This window comes from Rhipicephalus sanguineus, chromosome 1 (genome assembly GCF_013339695.2).
Source record: "Rhipicephalus sanguineus isolate Rsan-2018 chromosome 1, BIME_Rsan_1.4, whole genome shotgun sequence".
Taxonomy (NCBI): Eukaryota; Metazoa; Arthropoda; class Arachnida; order Ixodida; family Ixodidae; genus Rhipicephalus; species Rhipicephalus sanguineus.
This window is the reverse complement of record NC_051176.1, coordinates 57,514,398-57,534,633: the sequence shown is the minus strand read 5'-3', so window position 1 is coordinate 57,534,633 and position 20,236 is coordinate 57,514,398.

Sequence of the window (20,236 nt, the reverse complement as noted above, 5' to 3'; positions counted from 1 at the left end):
TGGATAACCAGCTAATTGGCACAGGGAACCAGCCGCTGCAAGTACTTGGCTCTTATACTGCGCAACTCGTCTGGCGAAGCAAGACCAGCGCTCAACGCCTGTACGTCTATCCGTCAAAGTACGAACCCGTCACGACACAAACCAGACACACACACTGCGCCTGTGTGTGCGTCTGGTTCGTACGTGTGTGTCAGGTAGCGCGGTTATCCCTTTTGTGTTTTCTGGTAAAGTTGATGACTACATCGATAACTGGCTCAAGTACTTTCAAAAAGAAGGCAATGACACTGGATGGAACTTGGTAGCGAAGCTCGGAGACATGTGCTGCAGAAAGACAATCGTTGACAGCCCTCTAGTCCAAATTCGGCAATCAGCAATTATTGGAAAACGTTCGGTCGGGATCTTCGCCTGATTCTCGTCATCAGCTTGATATTCGCAAAGCTCTAAAAAAAAAATTTGTGCACAGGAGTGAACTGCACAAGTAACAGTGAAAAGTATTTGGACATTCAAATTTTTGTTTCACTGCCACATTCATCCTCCTAGTCAACACCTTCTCCCTCTCTTTTCCATCCCTTCCCCAAGACTGAGTACAAGGTCAGAACATTGATTCTCGCAGACATCTCAGCTTTTCTACCATAATAAATCTCTCTCTCAATTGTTTTCCTCCTCACCGGAACCACCCTTTTCTGGCTTGACAATGACAAGAGCACGATTACCACGTGGTAAAGGTTCGGACGAAATCAAAAGCTACTTCGGGGACACACTCTTGAAAAGGAAAAAAAAGCTGAAAGTACACCTTCGTGAAGAGCCCGAGTACGCGGTGAAACATGCCCGCCTTACCTTGAAGTTTTTACGTTGCGTAGAATTGTCAACGCAGGAATTTTCGACGAGGACAAAGTCCGTCATCCCCTGAAAGACATCGCTGAAGATGTCTACAATTGCATTATCTCAAAGAGTATACCCCGAGTTTAATTCATTTTGAATGACGCCCGCCACAGTGGTCTAGTGGTTATAGCGCTCGACTGCTGACTCGAAGGTCACGGGATCAAATCCCGGCCGCGGCTGCACTTTCGATGGAGACTTAGGTGCACGTCAAAGGGCCGCTAAACCATCTCAGATAGTTTTTTAACATTTCAAATAAACGCACGCATAGAGTTCAGAATGCCGTCACGATCAACAATGTCAAACGCGGCAGCGCTGCGAGCCGCAGGCGCCCCACAAATTCCAAGAAGCAAACCCTCCTCCTGTCCGGGCCTTTCGGCACTCCTCCGGCCCTCAGTGTTCGCCGTCACGTCAGAGTTGTCGTCTGCACATGTCATCCCCAAAAAGAACCTGTTTGCACGCAGGTACGCGCGCTCGCCGCTCTTCCTCCTCGCACGGAGATGAGGAGCACTGGCCAGCAGGAGAGACGATCCGATGAACGGAGCATAGCGAAGGAAAGAGCGAAACGAGCGAGGGCCTCTCTTGTATCATCAAACGCGTGTAACTCCGCTATTACGGCACCGTTTCGAAAAATTCTCACGGCTACGTGTTCGTTGTAGACTCGTGCTCCACTGCAACACCACAACTAAATTTCGACCTCTGGGTGGTTTAACGGCCCCCCAGGTGGTCGAAATTTCCGGAGCCCTTCACTACGGCGTCCCTGATAATCACATCATGCCTCTGGGACGTTAAACCCCAACAATTATTATTACTTATTAATCATTTTGATTGACAGCCGGGCATGAAACTATTAACGCCCACATCACGGCTTCTAGGGCTTCTAGAAGACGCCGAGGATAAGTAGTCACGCCATCATGCGAACGATCATCGTCGTTGAAATACGAAGCGCACATTCGCAACTGAATCATCGTTGATGAAATTGAGACAAATAACTGCGCTCACGGACGCGCGCGCGTGATGCACTACCTAGTACGGACATGATCACGATGTATGCCGCTTCAAGTCCATGCCAAGGCAGTATATGCACAGTGAGGCATTTGCACTTCACTAAATACTGTGATACGATGATGTATTTATAGCGTCCGTTCATGCGCTCTTCTCGTCGATGTTTGTATTGCGTAGCACCTTGCCTAATGATCATACAGTGACATACCTGATCGGTCTGCAGCTGCTGCGCTCCTTGCGAAGCACGGGAACTTTGACGACCGTGTGCGCAGAAGCTGGTAATGGCCGAAGACGCAGACAACGCATCGGACGACAGGACTCGCTCGCGGTTGTCCCCGATACCAATGCGGATCAAGGTGCTCCTGCGCAGGTTCACGAACAATTCACCTCGTTCAATCGATTGCTTTTAAAGAGCCCAGAGCGCAGAACAGCTGGCTACTGGGTTATTTTACGCATCCCGACTAATAGAGGAATACAGCCGACTCCAAAAGTCTTACGAATACACAATGTGCGATCAAATTTCCTCCTGTTCGACTTCAGCGCTCATCCTAGAATTTAAGTGAGCGATGTGGTTGTAATAACGGGAAGTTAGCCAAGGCGCATTTTGCCTGGAGACTGGATTGAATGGCGTAAAAAAAAACGGGGTTTCCTATCATTTTTATTCATTCCCTTTTTTTGCTAACTTCGCGATCCGCAATTTCTTGTGGTCGAAATCATATTTCGTCATACCTGCAATACCTGTACAAGCCAGTGCAATGAATGGAAGAGAATGAAATCACAATAAATCGATGGGCGTGAGAGCAATCAAGCAAGCAATAAAAAAAACAGAAACAAGGCTCTGTCTCACGTTCCCTCAACCAATTCTAGCGGACCTCTGAAATATGCCTTATCCGCAACGCGAAACAAACGAACCGGTCACGTCGAGTGCGACATACATACATACATACATACATACATACATACATACATACATACATACATACATACATACATACATACATACATACATACATACATACATACATACATACATACATACATACATACATACATACATATTGCACGGGCGGAGAAGATGGCAGCGAATGACGACGACGAAGTGCTTAGCAGAACGCACTTGGACTGCGGCAGCGTTGTACGCTTTTGCTATCAAATATACCCTGCGTATATAGTTTCTTCCCCGTAACAATATATATATATAGTATATATATATATATATATATATATATGTATGTATATATATATATATATATATATATATATATATATATATATATATTATATATATATATATATATATTATAAGGGGGGAGGGGATTGCGGAAAAACGTATTTACTGAACTTTTTTTTGTGCCTTGTAAGATCATGCGCAGCTAATAGTATTTCGAGGTGTTCTTTCAATAAAATTTTCACTTGAAAGTCAGCGCTCGTGTTATGTCCACTCTTTCTTAGTCCTCGTTAATTTTGCGCTGTTTTGCTTGTACCCGCTATGAATCGTTACCAACTTGCCCAGTTTTCAATCCTATTCGGCGCATCTTCTTGCCCCCCTGTCATCCCCCCCCCCCCTTCCCCCACCCCCCGCGTAGCTTTGAGCGCGCTCGCTGATACGAAAGGAGGAAAATGCGCTTGAAGTGTCCGAGAAATCCCTGTAACTCCGCTCGTACTAGACGGAATCTAAGAATTTTTGCGGAAGTCGATTCGTGAGGCGATAAACCCGTTTAATGAAGCCATTCGACGATTACTTGGAAAAGTGTTGCAGGGCCCCTTTAACCCTCTTCTTGAGAGTCCAACGCGCTCATAATGATTTCCAAAGGAAGAGTTAATGTGTATATTTAAAGATATTAGTTCTCACAATTCAGAACTCGTCAACACGATTGACAGGATATCTGTCTTTCTTTTTTTTTTCGACAGTTTACGGTGAACGTGCATTAAATGTAGAGCACCTATACAACCAATTTGTAGCGCTGTAGTTGATGTAGGAGTGCTTGATAGGTAAGCTGAGCACCGCCACGGGGGTCTAGTGGTTATGGCACTCCGCTGCTGTCCCGAAGGTCGCGGGATCGAATCCCGGCCGCGGCGGCTGCATTTTTGATGGAGGAGAAAATGTTTGAGGCCCGTGCACTTAGATTTAGGTGCACGTTAAGAATCCCAGGTGGTCGAAATTTCCGGAGCCCTCCACTACGGCGTCCCTCATAATCATATCGTGGTTTTGGGACGTTAAACTCCGATATTATTATGCTATGCGAGTTGACAGTACGTGTGCCTTCAAAATTACTCTTGTTCGAACTTCTGACGTCCTATCTACAACAATTAAACGTGTTCATTTAAAAGACGATTAACTCGATGGTGCACTGACCACCATATTCTCCACTAACTTGAGACATATCTAAATAGCGCGAGAAAGAAGAAAGGACAAGGCAAACGAAACAGGCAGGACGCAGCGCCGCACCTAACTGATGATTTTCTTGCAGCAAAAAACATGGCTGATCCCTCTGTCATAGGAATCGGTATAACACAAAAGCGAAACGTGTCTTCACAGACGTAGTTGAGCGTTTGTTGTGCATTGTTTCGCCACAAAGGCGAAGGAATGAACGCAATAGCAACAAATTGTAATGTCACGCGAAGAACGGCAAGCAGCTCGAGACTCGCAACGCGCTGCTCGAGCAGAAAGGATGCACGGAAAGAACATACACAGGATGAGCGCGAACTAACAACTGTCACAGCTCGACAGTTAAAGCGCGCTGCTCAAACACAAAAGAGGACGCACGAAACGAACGCTCAAGTATACACAGGATAAGCGGGAACTAACTGTCACAGCTGTAACTTAGTTGTGTGAGTGCAGCGCGCTCCTTTCGCAAAAGTGGCCGCTGCAGTGAGCAAAGTGACCTTCGTGCTCTCTGTAACTTTAACGCAAACTTGCGGTGAGAGCATAAGACGTACAAACCCCCCCCCCCCCTCACGAGATATGCGCGCGCGCACGAGCGATCACGCCCTGTGGAGGCGCGCGCGCATCGCAACTCGCGGGGCGACGACCTTTAAAGCGCGCCCTTCGAGCCCTTTACTCCATCTCGCTAGTGATAACAAAAACACGCGGAAGTGCCACCGATCTCTGAGTACCACCAACGGTAAATGATGTATATAAATAGCCCGCCGTTAGTATGCTGAAGAACGTGCCGTCTGTGGCCGAGTCAGTTCGGGCCGCGCGCTGAGGAGCGAGGGGTCGTAGGTTCGACTCCGGCGACGGAACTTTTTCTTCTCGTTTTTTTTTCTTTGGCATCTGTTAGTGTACATTTTACAACGTCATATGCGCGACGGAAATACGTCAGTGGAGCCGTGGTGGACCCCGGCATAAAACACTTTCGTGTTAAAACATACAAGTCACATGATCCGCATAAACCGGCGCAATTGCGCGAAAATTCATTCTAACACCTCACACATTCACCCCTACTATTTTTTAGTGGTGAATATAGTGGTGAAAGAATTTAGTGTGAAAATATTAGACTCACCTGTCCGCCATGTCGATGCTCCTCTGAAAAGTGGAGCTCTCGTCACGACACCCTGAAGCCAGCAGTAATCTCGAGCGGCTCGACGCAGCATGCGACACTGGGCTAGGAGCAGCGCTGGGGACATTTGTAGGGGGATGCGCACCACGTAAACTGGATCCCGCTACTGCGAGCTCTGGGGCACACGGCCAAAAAACAGTCACACTTTCACCGCAAGGACGAATCAATGAATGCGACAGCAACAAATTGGAATATCATACGAAGAAAGGCTAGCAGTTCACTCCTTCAGCCAACCCGGCCGCTGCACCGAGCGAAGTGACTTTCGTGCGGTCTATGGCTTCAACGCGAACTTCGCGATGAAAGCAAAACACGTACCAAACTATAAGCCATCTGTTGAACCCCCCGCAAGAGATAAGCGCGCGAAAAAGGCGACCACGCCACGAAGGTCAAAGTACGTAGCCGGAGGCGCGCAGCCCCACTCCGTGGAAAGACGAGCAGGGCTATGCCTTTTAAAGCGCGCCCTTTGACCCTTTGCTCTACACTGCGGGTAATTGTGAACAAGCCTCTGCCACGCTCAAGCACCTCAAAGATATGCGTATCACATATACGGTAAGTGGTGTATGCAAATAGCTCACCGTTAGTTAGTATGCTGGGGGATGTATGCGTTTCTGGCCGACTGGTTTAACGCATCGCGCCACGGATCGAGGAGTCCCACTTTGGAATCCCCGCAGCACGCTTCCGAAAAATTTTCGTCTGGGCTATTTTTCTGTGTGGGTTTTATATATACAAGGCGTCCCAACTATCCCGCAGCATCATTTAAAAAAAGAGGAACGGCGTTAGGCGAAGCAAACCTAGTGCATAATGTTCCCAGTAGATTGGAATAGCCGCAGAAATTTTTTTTCGTTAAGTGCGGTTTAATTAATTATTAATAATTATATCGATAACTCGACAAGTATTCACGTAATTCTCAAAATGTCAATGAGGTATATGTAGGCATGTTCAAATGACATATAACTGCGCTATATTCAACAACGTACTAATTTCGTCCAGCATTTCTTCCAGCTGTTAAAGAAAGCCCGCGAAATATGAAATATAACACGTCACTACGCTCCCACCCGGAAAAGAAATCAGCGCCCTCAAATAAGCTTACTCCAAGCAACCGCTTTGCCTGTTCTCCGTTGCCAGAGAGAGCATTTCGCACTTTGACAGGTTGGGCGCCGACATCGTTACCTAAAGCGCCTCTTGACAATATATATATATATATATATATATATATATATATATATATATATATATATATATATATATATATATATATATATATATATATATATATATATATATATATATAGTCAAGAGGCGCTCTAGGTAACCAAGTCCTCAGATGGTAGAGCCCAGCAGCGAGAAGTGACACACAGGACGGCATCGGAACAATGGTCTCTGCCCAAAACCGTTGTCCGCTTCTTCCTAAGCCACATCCCCACTGCCCATCGCTCTCCAGTTCTCCAGTACAGTTATCTCTCCCGGGAAAAAGGAGCCGGTCCGGCGACTTATGGATAAGATAGCACAGGCGGATCGCAGTAACGCTTTAAACGTTCGACGAGCACAATTTCGCGCTTTCGGCGGCGCCTGTCCAAAGGTTGTTCAAGGGGCTCCACGATATAATTCACGGGGGACGTTTGCTTCACCACATTGTAGGGACCCTGGTACTTCGAAACGAGTTTCGGTGACAATCCAGGGCTCGTAGCAGGCACCCAAAGCCACACTAGCGAGCCAGGATCATAAGGTGCAGGCGCGACGGCTGGATCCCGGCGGTGCTTCTGACGTTGCTGGTCCTCAGATGTCAACATGCGCGAGAGCTTTCAACATTCTTCTGCCTGTGCAGCAGCTTCGGACAGGGGAGTAAATTCCGTGGCATCAGCGCTATAGGGAAGAATGGTATCGATTGAGGAGGATGGCTCGCGCCCGTAAAATAGGAAGAAGGGGGAAAATCCTGTGGTGGCCCGCGTAGCAGTATGTCACAAATGCGAGAACATGGTCCTAATTGCTGTGGTCAGGTGCGGCATACATGGCCAACATGTCACCAAGAGTGCGACTGAAGCGTTCAGTCATTCCATTAGTCTGTGGGTGATATCCAGTTGTTGTGCGGTGAATTGTACGGCATTCTTCGAGGCGAGCTTCTATGACGTCGGAGAGAAATGCGCGTCTTCTGTCACTGAGTAATTATCTTAGGGCCCCATGGCGAAGTATGACGTGGCGCAGGAGAAACGAGGCAACTTCGCGTGCAGTAGCGCTAGGCAAAGGTGAAGTTTCCGCATAACGTGTAAGATGGTCGATGACCACGTCTGTAGTGCTTGGTAGAGGATCATAAAGATCGATTCCTACCCGATCCAATGCACGTCCTGGGCAAGGCAAAGGTTGCAGTGGGACAGCAGAATGACGAGGAAGATCCTTGCGTCAGTTTTGGCACGCGAGGCAGGAGCGCACATAATGACGGACGAAGCGGTACATCCCGCGCCAGTAATAACGAAGTCGTAGTCGAGTGTAAGTCTTTAGTACACCCGCATGTGCGCACTGTGGGTAATCGTGAAACGCCGCACAGACATCCGAACGGAGGTGCCGAAGGGACCACAAGCAACCATTTTCGGTCGTCAATAAGGTATTTAAGGCGGCAGGGGGTGTCGATGTCTGTTGCAGAAAGTTGAACAGAGAAACAATCCACGGGCCCTTCTGCTCCAAAACCATGTTCGTGGCAGAGAGGGATGACTCAGATAACGGGACGTTAGGGGAATTAGTCTCGCCATGTAGTGGGCAGCGAGACAAAGCGTCTGCGTCGGAGTGTTTTCTGCCGGAACAGTAGAGCACGCGAATGTTCTACTCTTGTCGAAACGCCGATCGAGCTAGACTACCTGAAGGCTCGTTGAAGGAAGAAAGCCAGCACAGGGAATGGTGGTCAGTAATCACGTCAAATGGGCGGCCGAAGAGGTATGGTCGAAATTTAGCTATGGCCCAAATTATTGCCAAGCATTCTTTTTCCGTTACAGAATAGTTAGTTTCAGCTTTCGTCAGTGCGCGACTGGCGAAAGCGACGACGTACTCATTGAAGCCAGCCTTTCGTTGAGCAAGAACGGCACCAAGGCCGACACCTCTCGGCGTGTAGAAAGCCGTTGCTTCGCCGTTCTTCGTAGCTCAGGCAAAGAGTGATTACTTCGTTAACAGTCTGGGGGTTCTTCACCAAGAGCATTCGGAACGCGTCGTCCTCTATACCTTTCATGATGTTCTTTACATTCTCGTCTTCGGTCATGTTAGTTTTATTGCACCGGCAAAGGTTAACTACATCTTCAATGTAGCTGGTGAAGTTTTCAACTTTTTGTTGAGCACGGGAGCGCAGCTGCTGCTCTGCCCGAAGCCTGCGGACTGCAAGGCGACCGAATACATCTTGGAGTCTAGATTTGAGTGCCGTCCAGGTAGGAAACTCTGATTCATGATTGCGGAACCAGATATTGGCGACTACGAAGAGGTAGAAGCTGCCATAGCTGAGCTTATCGGCATCATTCCATCTATTAGCTACGCTAACTTTGTCGAATGTAATAACAACCAATTGTCGACGTCTGGATCATCAGCTCCACTGAACATGTGAGGATCTCGTTGGCGTGGCGTACCTGAGCAGATAACTGCAGGCGATGACTGGGGAGGGTTGCTCAGCCCAGCGTTCTCAGGAATGACAGGTACGGGAGGGAGCGTCCGGTTTCTGAGCTCCAGGTCTGGAATTACCCGGCAGCTCTACCAAATGTAAAGAGGCGCTCTAGGTAACCAAGTCCTCAGATGGTAGAGCCCAACAGCAAGAAGCGACACACAGGTTAGCACCGGAACAAAGGTCTAGGCCCAAAACCGTTGCCCTCTTCCTCCTAAGCCACATCCCCACTGCCCATCGCTCTCCTGTACAATATATATATATATATATATATATATATATATATATATATATATATATATATATATATATATATATATATATATATATATATATATAGTGAGCGTTTATTGGACGGTAGTCGGCGACGATATGCAATGGCGACAGTCAAGGCACAAACACGGACTCAAGAGCGCGAGCGCGAAGAGCCAAAGGCGACGACCCACTAGAAGGCTATAGAGAGCGCAACCCATTACTCAATAAAGGCTTCGCTACAATTTCCCCGGGTACGAAAAGGGAGCCGTCCGGCGACCTAACAGCTCGTCACTATGACTGGGTCATAGTAGGCCTTGAGACGCTCCACGTTGACGATGTCGCGCCCTCGACGGCGCATGACCGAAGATGGTTCGATGGGTTCGATCACGTAGTTGACCGGGGATGTGCGCTCGACGACCCGGTAGGGGCCTTCGTATTTCGGCAGTTGTTTTGTAGAGAGGCCAGTTGCAGTGGTAGGGACCGAGAGCCATACGAGCGCTCCAGGTAGGAACGTGGACTCAGAAGTGGTGGTTCCACCGCGAATGCTCTTCTGCCGCTCTTGTTCCTGCGTTGTAAACGTCTTGGCAAGCTCGCGACACTCTTCCGCAAGCCTGGCTGTGTCAGATATCGGCGCACACTCAGTTGAATCCGGCTTGTATGGGAGTATCGTGTCGATGGTGTGCGACGGGTGCCTTCCGTACAATAGGAAGAAGGGTGAAAAACCAGTTGTGCTTTGAGGGGCGGTATTATAGGCGTAGGTGACGAAGGGCAGAATGGCATCCCAATTTGTGTGATCGGCGGCGACGTACATTGAGAGCATGTCGCCGAGCGTGCGGTTAAAGCGTTCGGTGAGCCCATTCGTCTGCGGGTGGTAAGCAGTAGTTTTGCGGTGAACAGCACGGCACTCTTTTAGAATGGCTTCGACGACTTCCGACAAGAAGACACGGCCTCGATCGCTGAGAAGCTCCTGGGGTGGACCGTGACGCAGCATGAATCGGTGTAGCAGGAAGGAGGCAACATCGCGCGCTGTAGCCGCTGGGAGAGCGGCGGTTTCGGCGTATCGCGTAAGGTGGTCAACAGCGACGATGGCCCAGCGGTTACCAGCCGATGTCAGAGGAAGTGGTCCGTACAAGTCGATGCCCACGCGCCCGAACGGACGGTTCGGGCAAGGTAATGGTTGTAGACCGGCGGGTGACACCTGCGTTGAAGGTTTTCGGCGTTGGCAATCGAGGCAGGAGCGAACGAACTTCTGCACGTAGCGGTACATCCCTCGCCAGAAGTATCGTTGTCGAATGCGGTGGTAAGTTTTTGATACCCCAGAGTGCGCGCATTGTGGATCAGAGTGGAAAGACTCGCATATTTCAGAACGCAGACTGCGGGGTATCACAAGTAGCCACTGGCGGCCGTCGGCGTTGTAATTGCGTCGGTGCAGTAGGTCGTCACGAATGGTGAAATGGTGGGCTTGACGACGCAACGCGCGAGTGATTGGTGTTGCCGACGGATCAGTGAGCAAGTCTATCAGCGAGGCGATCCATTTATCCTTGCGTTGTTCGGTAGCGATGGTGTGAACGTCGATGGAAGAAACAACATTGTTAGGTACCGAGCAGGGGGCATCGTTGTCAGGCAAGGGGGAGCGCGAGAGGGCGTCGGCGTCAGCATGCGGGCGTCCGTTGCGGTACAGCACGCGAATATCGTAGTCCTGTAGGCGAAGTGCCCAGCGGGCGAGGCGGCCTGAGGGATCCTTCAATGACGACAACCAGCATAGTGCATGATGGTCGGTGATGACATCAAATGGGCGGCCATATAAATAGGGTCGGAACTTTGTAAGGGCCCATATGATCGCCAGGCATTCCTTTTCGGTGACGGTGTAATTGGTCTCGGCTTTAGTAAGTGTACGACTTGCATATGCCACGACATATTCAGGGAATCCTGGTTTGCGCTGCGCAAGGACAGCGCCAAGGCCAACACCGCTGGCGTCTGTGTGTACCTCTGTAGGGGCCGTAGGGTCGTAGTGGCGTAGTATGGGAGGCGACGTCAACAAACGACGGAGCTTTGCGAAAGCGTCGTCGCACTCCGACGACCACGAATGGAGGGGCCCGTTACTTTTGAGGAGCTTCGTCAGCGGTGATATGATAGTCGCAAAGTTTCGAATGAAGCGCCGAAAGTAGGAACACAGTCCTACGAAACTGCGCAGTTCTTTGACGGACGTAGGTTTCGGGAACTCGGTCACGGCCCGAAGTTTGGCTGGATCGGGGAGAATTCCGTCCTTGGACACGACGTAGCCGAGTATTGTCAGCTGCCGTGCTGCAAATCGGCACTTCTTTAGATTCAGTTGCAGACCAGCGTCGCTCAAACGCGTCAACACATGCCGGAGGCGTTGAAGATGCGTGGAGAAGTCTGGAGCGAAAACGACGACGTCGTCGAGGTAGCACAAGCACGTGTGCCATTTCAGGTTGCGCAGAACAGTATCCATCATGCGCTCGAAGGTGGCGGGCGCATTACACAGCCCAAACGGCATGACGTTGAATTCGTACAAGCCGTCGGGCGTGACAAAGGCGGTCTTCGGTCGAGCGTCATCAGCCATAGGTACCTGCCAGTACCCTGAGCGCAAATCGATAGACGAAAAGAATTCGGCTCCTTGTAGGCTGTCAATCGCGTCGTCGATTCGCGGCAGCGGATAAACGTCCTTGCGAGTGATCTTATTGAGTCGTCGGTAGTCCACACAGAACCGCACAGAACCGTCCTTCTTCGCAACAAGTACGACAGGAGACGCCCAGGGGCTGTTAGATGGTCGAATAACATCGCGTCGAAGCATCTCGTCGACTTGCTCGTTGATTACGCGGCGTTCTGTGGGAGATACGCGATATGGACGTTGCCGCAGTGGTGGTTGGGCGCCAGTGTCGATGCGATGCGTAACGGTGGACGTGCGGCCGAGAGAAGTTTGAGCAATATCGAAAGAAGCGCGAAATTCTTCCAAGAGGTCTAGAAGCTGGGAACGCTGGTCCGGCGTAAGGTTGTCAGCAATGGAAGAAGCAAATACATCAGCGGGCGATGAACCAGACGTGGTAACAGAACTGAGCGTGCCGGAACTGGGGCAGTGCGTGCCATCTGGTTCGTCCATAACTTGTGCGTCTTCGAGGGGTTCCACGCTGCCGAGACATTCTCCTCGCACCAACGTAACACTGTACGGAGATGGGTTGATAACCAAAATTGACGTGCTGCCCTGAGTGACTTGCACGGTCGCGAAGGGCACCAGCAAGCCTTTCCTCGTGCAAACACGGTCGGATGGCGAGAGGAGGGCGACGGTGTCGGAGAGACTGGCGCAGTAGACGGACACGGCCGTTGACGAGTATGTAGGCAGTTTGGTGTCGTCTTTGACGAGTACCTTGCTCACAGACGATGGACTGTCAGCCGGCGTCAGATCAGAGAATGGTGAGAGCTCTATTTCGGCGGGTGCGCAATGAATCACGGCGTCGTGGTGGGAGAGAAAATCCCATCCTAGGATGACGTCGTGAGAGCATGCTGGAATTATAATCAATTCGACGGCGTACAGAGCATCCTTAATCATGACGCGGGCTGTGCACACCGCTGTAGATGAATACTTTGGGCGCTTGCTGTACGGAGGGAGAGCCCGGGAAGTGGCGTCGTCACTTTTCGCAGTAGTCGGCTAAGTTTGGCGTCAATAACGGATACGGCGGCTCCAGTGTCAATAAGGGCAGATGCGCGCACACCGTCCACAAACACGTCTAACACGTTTGATGGGCTTCGCTGAGGGCTTTCGCAGTTCGATAGCGTCGCAGCCCTTGCCTCGTGGACTGCGACGGCTAGTTTTCCTGGTCACGTGTGACCGGCCGTGGCCGCATCGGTGACAGTGATCGGCGTCGTGGTGACGGCGAACGGTGGGTAGATGGAGCTGGGCGAGACGACGGTGACATAGGCGGCGGTGAATCGTAATACGGGCGGCTTGACTGGCTGGGGATGGCTGAGGCTACACGAGGCGGCTGCACGCGATTGCAATAGCGGGCGACATGACCGGCGCAACCACACGCGAAGCAGATCGGGCGGTTGTCAGAGGTGCGCCATCGGTTCGCCGGGGTAGGTCCCATCCATGGAGCAGGACGCGGTGGACGAGGCGTCTGCTGATACGACTGCATGCTGGGCTGCATCGGTGGCCTAGGTATGGCGTCGGCAAACGCAGCCGGCCCACTCGCTTCGAAGGCTTGAGGTCTGGCGACGGCTTCGGCGTAAGTAAGTGGGGCAGCCACAGGAATCGCTTGGGGTGGCCTGGCTACAACCTGCGCGTAACTGAGCGGCGTAGGTGCCGGAGGGGGCTGGTGGTATTCCGGCATGACCTCCGCGATTTCCTGCTGAATAGCGCGGCGTAAGGGAGCCAGCAGCGTGGTCGACGGCTGTTCAACATGCTGCGGGCGAGGGAAGGCCAGTAGGGAGAACTGGCGGGCAATTTCCTCGCGCACGAATGACTTGATCTCGGCAAGCAAGGCGGACTGATCAGAAATGGCCGACAAGCCTGCGAGATCGGCGTCGCGTGATGGAGGTCGACGGGTCAGCAGTCGCTGCCGGCGCAGCTCCTCGTAGCTTCGGCAGAGCGTAATCACCTCGGCCACAGTACGAGGGTTCTTGGCGAGCAGCATACTGAAGGCATCGTCGTCGATGCCTTTCAGAACGTGGCGGATCTTGTCAGACTCAGGCATGGCCGCGTCAGCCTTCTTGCACAAGTCCAGGACGTCTTCAATGTAGCTCGTAAAGGACTCACCGGTCTGCTGAGCTCGTTCACGTAAACGTTGTTCGGCTTGCAGTTTACGAACGGCAGGGCGGCCAAACACATCGATGATGGCGGTCTTGAAAGCAGACCACGTGGGGAACTCGGTGGTGTGGTTGTTGTACCACAGGCCCGCCACACCCGCGAGGTAGAAAACCAGGTTGCTGAGTTTGCCTGCCTCGTCCCATTGGTTTGGTACGCTCACACGCTCGTACATCGCAAGCCAGTCCTCAACATCGGTCCCATCCGCGCCGGTGAAGATAGGAGGGTCGCGGATGCGGGGGACACCGGGGCATGCGGTCGTTGTGGAAGGAGACGTTTGCTGAGCAGCGTCTTGAGGCATGGTAGTTGGTAGGGTACGGGATCTCAGCTCCAGGGGCATCGAATAGGAGCACAGCACTCTCCACCAATTTGTTGAGGCGTTTATTGGACGGTAGTCGGCGACGATATGCAATGGCGACAGTCAAGGCACAAACACGGGCTCAAGAGCGCGAGCGCGAAGAGCCAAGGCGACGACCCACTAGAAGGCTATAGAGAGCGCAACCCATTACTCAATAAAGGCTTCGCTACAATATATATATATATATATATATATATATATATATATATATATATATATATATATAATATAATATATATATATATATATATATATATATATATATGGCAAAAAATGAGCGGAGATCGACCAGGGATGCTATCGCGGAGCGATGCCTTGTGTGTGTGTTATTAGATGCGAAGCAGCTTATGGCGGAGTTCAATCCGGTGTGCGGCGTGACCACCCTTACTGCGCATGCGCAAACCCTCTCCACTCCCCCTCCTCGTTTAGATAAAAGGCTCGCGTTAGGTCGTACACATTACACATGCCCAGTCACTGCGCCGGCTGCGCCGGTGTCATGAGTTCCAACGTCAACGTCGGCGCCAGTTGCAGTCATATCTTAACGCCTGCCGAGATCGCGGAGCAGCGGAAGGCTCGACGCGCCGAAGCGCAACGTAAACGTTGGCAAGCGGACCGCGAGCTCCGGGCTAGGGAAGCCCAGCGCAAACGGCAACGTCGGCGGGAAACTGTTACGGATGAAACGCGGGCTCGACATGCCGAAACTCAACGGCAGCGTCGGCAAGCACACCCCGCCGTACGCAACGCCGACGTCGAAGTCAAGCGTCAGCGTCGAGCCAACGCATCGGCTGCGGACAGACGACGCGAGTCCAACGCCCGTGCAGAACGCCTTGCTAGAGAACGTCAACGCCCGGGCTTCGACGGTGCCGACGCCCGGTTCCAGCGCGAATTCCTCGACCGGAGCTTCGGGCACAGCTGCAACGTGTGCGCCCGACTTTGGTTCGATAACAATCTGACCGAAGTCGGAAGCATGCGCAACAAACGCCAACGGAACGCGATCGTGCAAGTGCTCCGGCTTCGCATCGCCTCATGGTCCCCTTTAGCGGGAGATGGTGTAATTTTTCGATGTTATTATCATCCACCACTCGGGGTGGCTGATCCCGTTGATAACGCGGACGGACGGTCGCTCTGACCACTGGCCAAGCGCGAAAAGCACGGAAGGCATTGGCATGGGAAAAGGCGTCGTTCCACGAAATTGCATCCAAGTGTCACATACAAAATTTCATAGCGCACACGGTCATTTCATAGGGCACTGTAAAGCCCTTTACGTAAAGAGACATCTTCCGGAAAGGCGCATACGTGCAGTGACACACGTCAAAGGAACATCTCCCCCCGCCTCCTTTTTTTTTTTTTTGCTTTTTCCTCTCTCTCTCTCTCTTGGTGGCGCTTATCTGAGAATCCGCAGCTAATCGCGGATGGCACAAACCACCTAAGGAACTTAGTGCGGTGCCGTGTGTTATCGGCGCGTCTGCTTTCTGCAAAGGCTCCTTCAGAGCAACGAAATGAGCTGACTGCGAAGTACTTACTATCTGACATCGAAAACGACTCCCCGCAGTCCGTACAGGGGCAAGTTAACGAAACGTCCCTGGCCAGTTGTCAAAGATGACCACCCCCTTTTTGGGTCCTCCACTAGCAAGACATAATCCTTTCATGTTCAAGGCGTCCCCACCGCAACGGTGTATTCACAATACCACCTCTATTCGCCTCGTGCGCTACCGATGGCGGCGCTGCTAACGGCGCTCCGATGACGCCAAGGCGCGGATTCGGCTTATGTCGTCCGCTAGGCTCTGGCTAGAACAGCAGCATTTTCGTTATAGTTCCCTCGCGTCGCACGGCATTCCTCGACTACTAGCTGTATTTTCTTGTAATGATAGTTCTTTAGATGGCTGCTAGCGTTACAGGAGTTTAAGAAACGTTAACATTTAACGTATCTTCTATATACACAGAGTCATCGCGGTCAGGATCATGCCACCGAGTTCGTAGCGTCACTCACTGGGCTGCATGGCGTTGAAATAGCTTGCGAGCGCGAACGTCCCGCGAAGCGAGTTAAAGAGAGTCTACGCTGCTCTGGAAGCGAAGCGAGATCAATTTTACGGCTTATTCGCAAAAGTTAGCGTTATGTATAGGCTTGTGCGAATATTCGAGCACTTCGAATATTCGAACGAATATTACAGTATTCGAATTTGCTTTGAAACGAATTTAAATTATAGGAAATTTCGAAGTATTCGAAATGAACGAATAGACATATATAAACCGCATGTAACCCCTTGTAAAGGTGGCTTCACTGCAGTAGAGGTGTGCTATACCGTGAGTACACTTCTTCAGAAGAAATCCGCACTGCCGCGAAGCCCCACTTCAAGTTTAAATGAACATACAGTAAAACCTCGTTCATTCAAAGTCACTGGGACTGTGAAAAATCTAACTAAGCTGGTTTTCGAATTAACCAAACATACAAAAAGCGGGATGCAAGGAACTTTGAATTACTGGAAGTGATCAGAGGTGGTCGTTTGCTGTTCCTGCTAGTTTGCGGCTACAAGGGTTATGTCTTCCAGCAATACCTGGTCCCAATTTTGTCGCTAAACCGGGGAAACGGCGGGCCTCGCTGCTGCCAGCGCAAGAAAAAAAAGAAAGGAAAAAAAAGCAGTCTCGTGGTCAACTGAAATGCGCGCCTGCGGAAAAGACGTGCTTCGCTGCAAAACAGCGGTGACACGCGGGCAGCATGTCACCTGCTCCTACAAGCGTCAGCGCGTCATGATGCGACCATTCGCCCATTCTTTCTGGTAAAATAAAGAAGTTAAAAATGACCAGTGTGACGGAATTCGCGATGTGTTCTGGGTGGAAAAGATGATCATTGAAGTTTTCGAACTGAGTTTTCGAAGCAGGCATTGCAGGCAAGTACTCCTCCAGCAGTGAAAGTGCGCAAATTGCCGGAATAACCACCATTCGGAGGTTCGCATACATCGCGAATTCCGTCATACCACCCTTTATTAATTTCTCTATTTTCCCAGAAAGAATGGGTATATCATGACGCGCTGACGTTGAGAGAAGCATGCGTCATGCTGCCCGCGTGTCACTGCTGTGTTGCAGTGAAGCATGTTTTTTTCCGCAGGCGCACATTTCAGTTGATCATGAGACCGCCTTTTGTTTAGTTTTTTTTCTTGCGCTGGCAGCAGCGAGGCTGAGATGCTTCACTTGTCACTCATTAGTATCGCTACACCGCATTGCCTTGTGGCTCCTACGGGCCATCGTTTCTGCGAATTTGCGGCTAAATCGGGATCGGGGATTTGGCATCATGGCACCCAAAGTTTTCTAATTAACCGGGCTGGTACTGACCGCCACTTCAAATTATCCACTCAAATTTACATTGCAAAATACGGGGCCAAGGAAATCCTTCTAATTATGCGGGATCTCGAATTACTGAGGTTTTACTGTATTACCCTCACATCGATTCATCATTTTTTTTTTAAGTTTAAAAGCTTGTTATACCAGCTTATATGCTCCAAGTATAGTAAATATTAAAACGTAACATGTTTTAGAGGTTATCACTTGCATTCTACCGAAAGTCAAATACTGCTATTACTCAAAGTTGCTTCCACTTTCCTTTGGACCAAAAAGAATGACATATGCATATGCCTTGTTTCAACTTTAAAAGTATTGCTCTGGTTAGTTGGGTCATGACAAATACGCTCATTTTTCTTTAAAATACGTGACTATATACTACTCGAAATCGCTTCGAAATTCGCTTCGACCAAATCACTATTCGCTTCGAATTCGCTTCGGGCCTAAAATTTACTATTCGCACAAGCCTAGTTATGTAAACAGACCTGAACGAGAGTTCACATTCCACTCCGAATTGTAGTCATGTACACAAAACGTTTGCCGACAAAATAAATTGATAACTTGATCGACCAGCGGGTTATTGCGGACAACTAGCGTAGATTGAGCGAGTTCGATACACATTAAAACTTGTAACACGTACTATGGGCTCTGAATGAAACGCCAGCAGTGGTGCGCGTGGTACAGTTCGCACCCTTATGATTATAGATAGATGCGCTCTTGCGGTTTGCCACTTGTGAGCCAGATTCATGCTTTCGATTGCACAGTGCTGCCTAATCGGGTGTGCGTGCCTGTCAATGGTGATGACAGGATGGCGCGCATTATACAGTTCCTAATGCTTGGGGAACGCGCTCCGCTGTTCGTGTTTCATTTGTCACCGATAATACAGCTTGGTAAACAGTATGACAAATCGCGAATCCAGGAAGAGGTGAAGGAGAGCTCTTTCCCACCATTCTTTTGGCCCCTTTGGATGGTTATTGCTATTCTTTACCGCTCTGTAACAAGACTGAATATTGTACGGTGAAAGCTTTGGATTCCTGATCAAACACGAAAATTCACCGTCGGCGTCCCTAGTCGGCAGCGTCAACACGAGTGATGCAAAAAATCATCACACGATGACGTCACCTTATGACGTCCTCATGACATCACAGACCGCCAAAATTTGTGACGTCAAAACTTCACGTCACATGACATCATCGGTTTGCATTGCCTCCGTGATCGACGCACCGATCACGGAGGCAATGCAAAACGAGGTGATGTGTAGAGAGCTTGCAATGCCTCCGACCCTGGAGGCAGTGAAAAACCACTTTACGTCCAAAAAGCATACGGAGGGGGGGGGGGGGAAGGAACAATACATCGACTGAACGAAAAGAAGAAGACGGATTTCGCCTTCGAGTCATCTTAGGCAAATGTATAAGGGGTCCTGTGAGTCTTTTTAGTACAACGATCGCACCACGCCCTATCAGGAGACGACCGTTGAGAGTGATTTACACTATTTTATTGCAAATACATCTTACTACGACTTTCGACGCGAAAACTTTTTATTTATCTACGTTAGTATGATTACACTAATTCTGCTCAGCATACTTTCAAAGGACCGGGAACGAGTCAGCAAACGTTGATTCAATAACGCAGGGATTAAAATATGCTGCAAAAAAAGAAAAAACAACTCCGCACAACCTACGAAATAATTCATATCACCGTCGTGCATCCCGTTTTGACACGTGCTCTCAACCTTTTTATTTCTTGTTTAAACTTCAACTACTTACGACGCGCTTACACGGCAGCTGCTGAAAGCTTGGATTTAATCAAAGTTTGTTGCCTGTAACGACCATTTAATTTATTTGAATGACATCACCCGTCGCTTGTCACGCGCTTAAAACTCCCAACAAAGGAACTGAATCGAAGGAGCAGGCTTGGCAGCTGAACACGCGCTAAATTTCGCTGGGCATATTGCTAGTACATTCAGTACAAATTGCCTTATGAACTTGCCCACTAATGTATCAATAACTCGAGCAGGACAGACTGGCCGGTAGCGTCGACCAGCCTTCACGGAGCGAGCGCGCGCGCGAATAGCGGCACCAGAGTCCTCTCTCTGATGTCACACGCGAGAGGGCGCCACTCAAAGATCTCGAGGCGAATAGCTTAATGGCTTAATTGGCTTAATCCCGAGCGTCCGACAACAGTCACTCATTCGCGGTAGCAAGGCTCAGCGTGGGAGAGTGAAGCCCGTTAATCGGCGTGTCGCTGCCGCCGTCTGTGAGAGGTGAAAAGAAGTAATGCGTCACGATCGACACGATATCAGAGGTCATGGTTAAAGCGTCTCGATACCAGCGAGGTAAACTAGCCGCGCTGGCGTCGCCGAGGCACCCTAGACGCAGTTACGT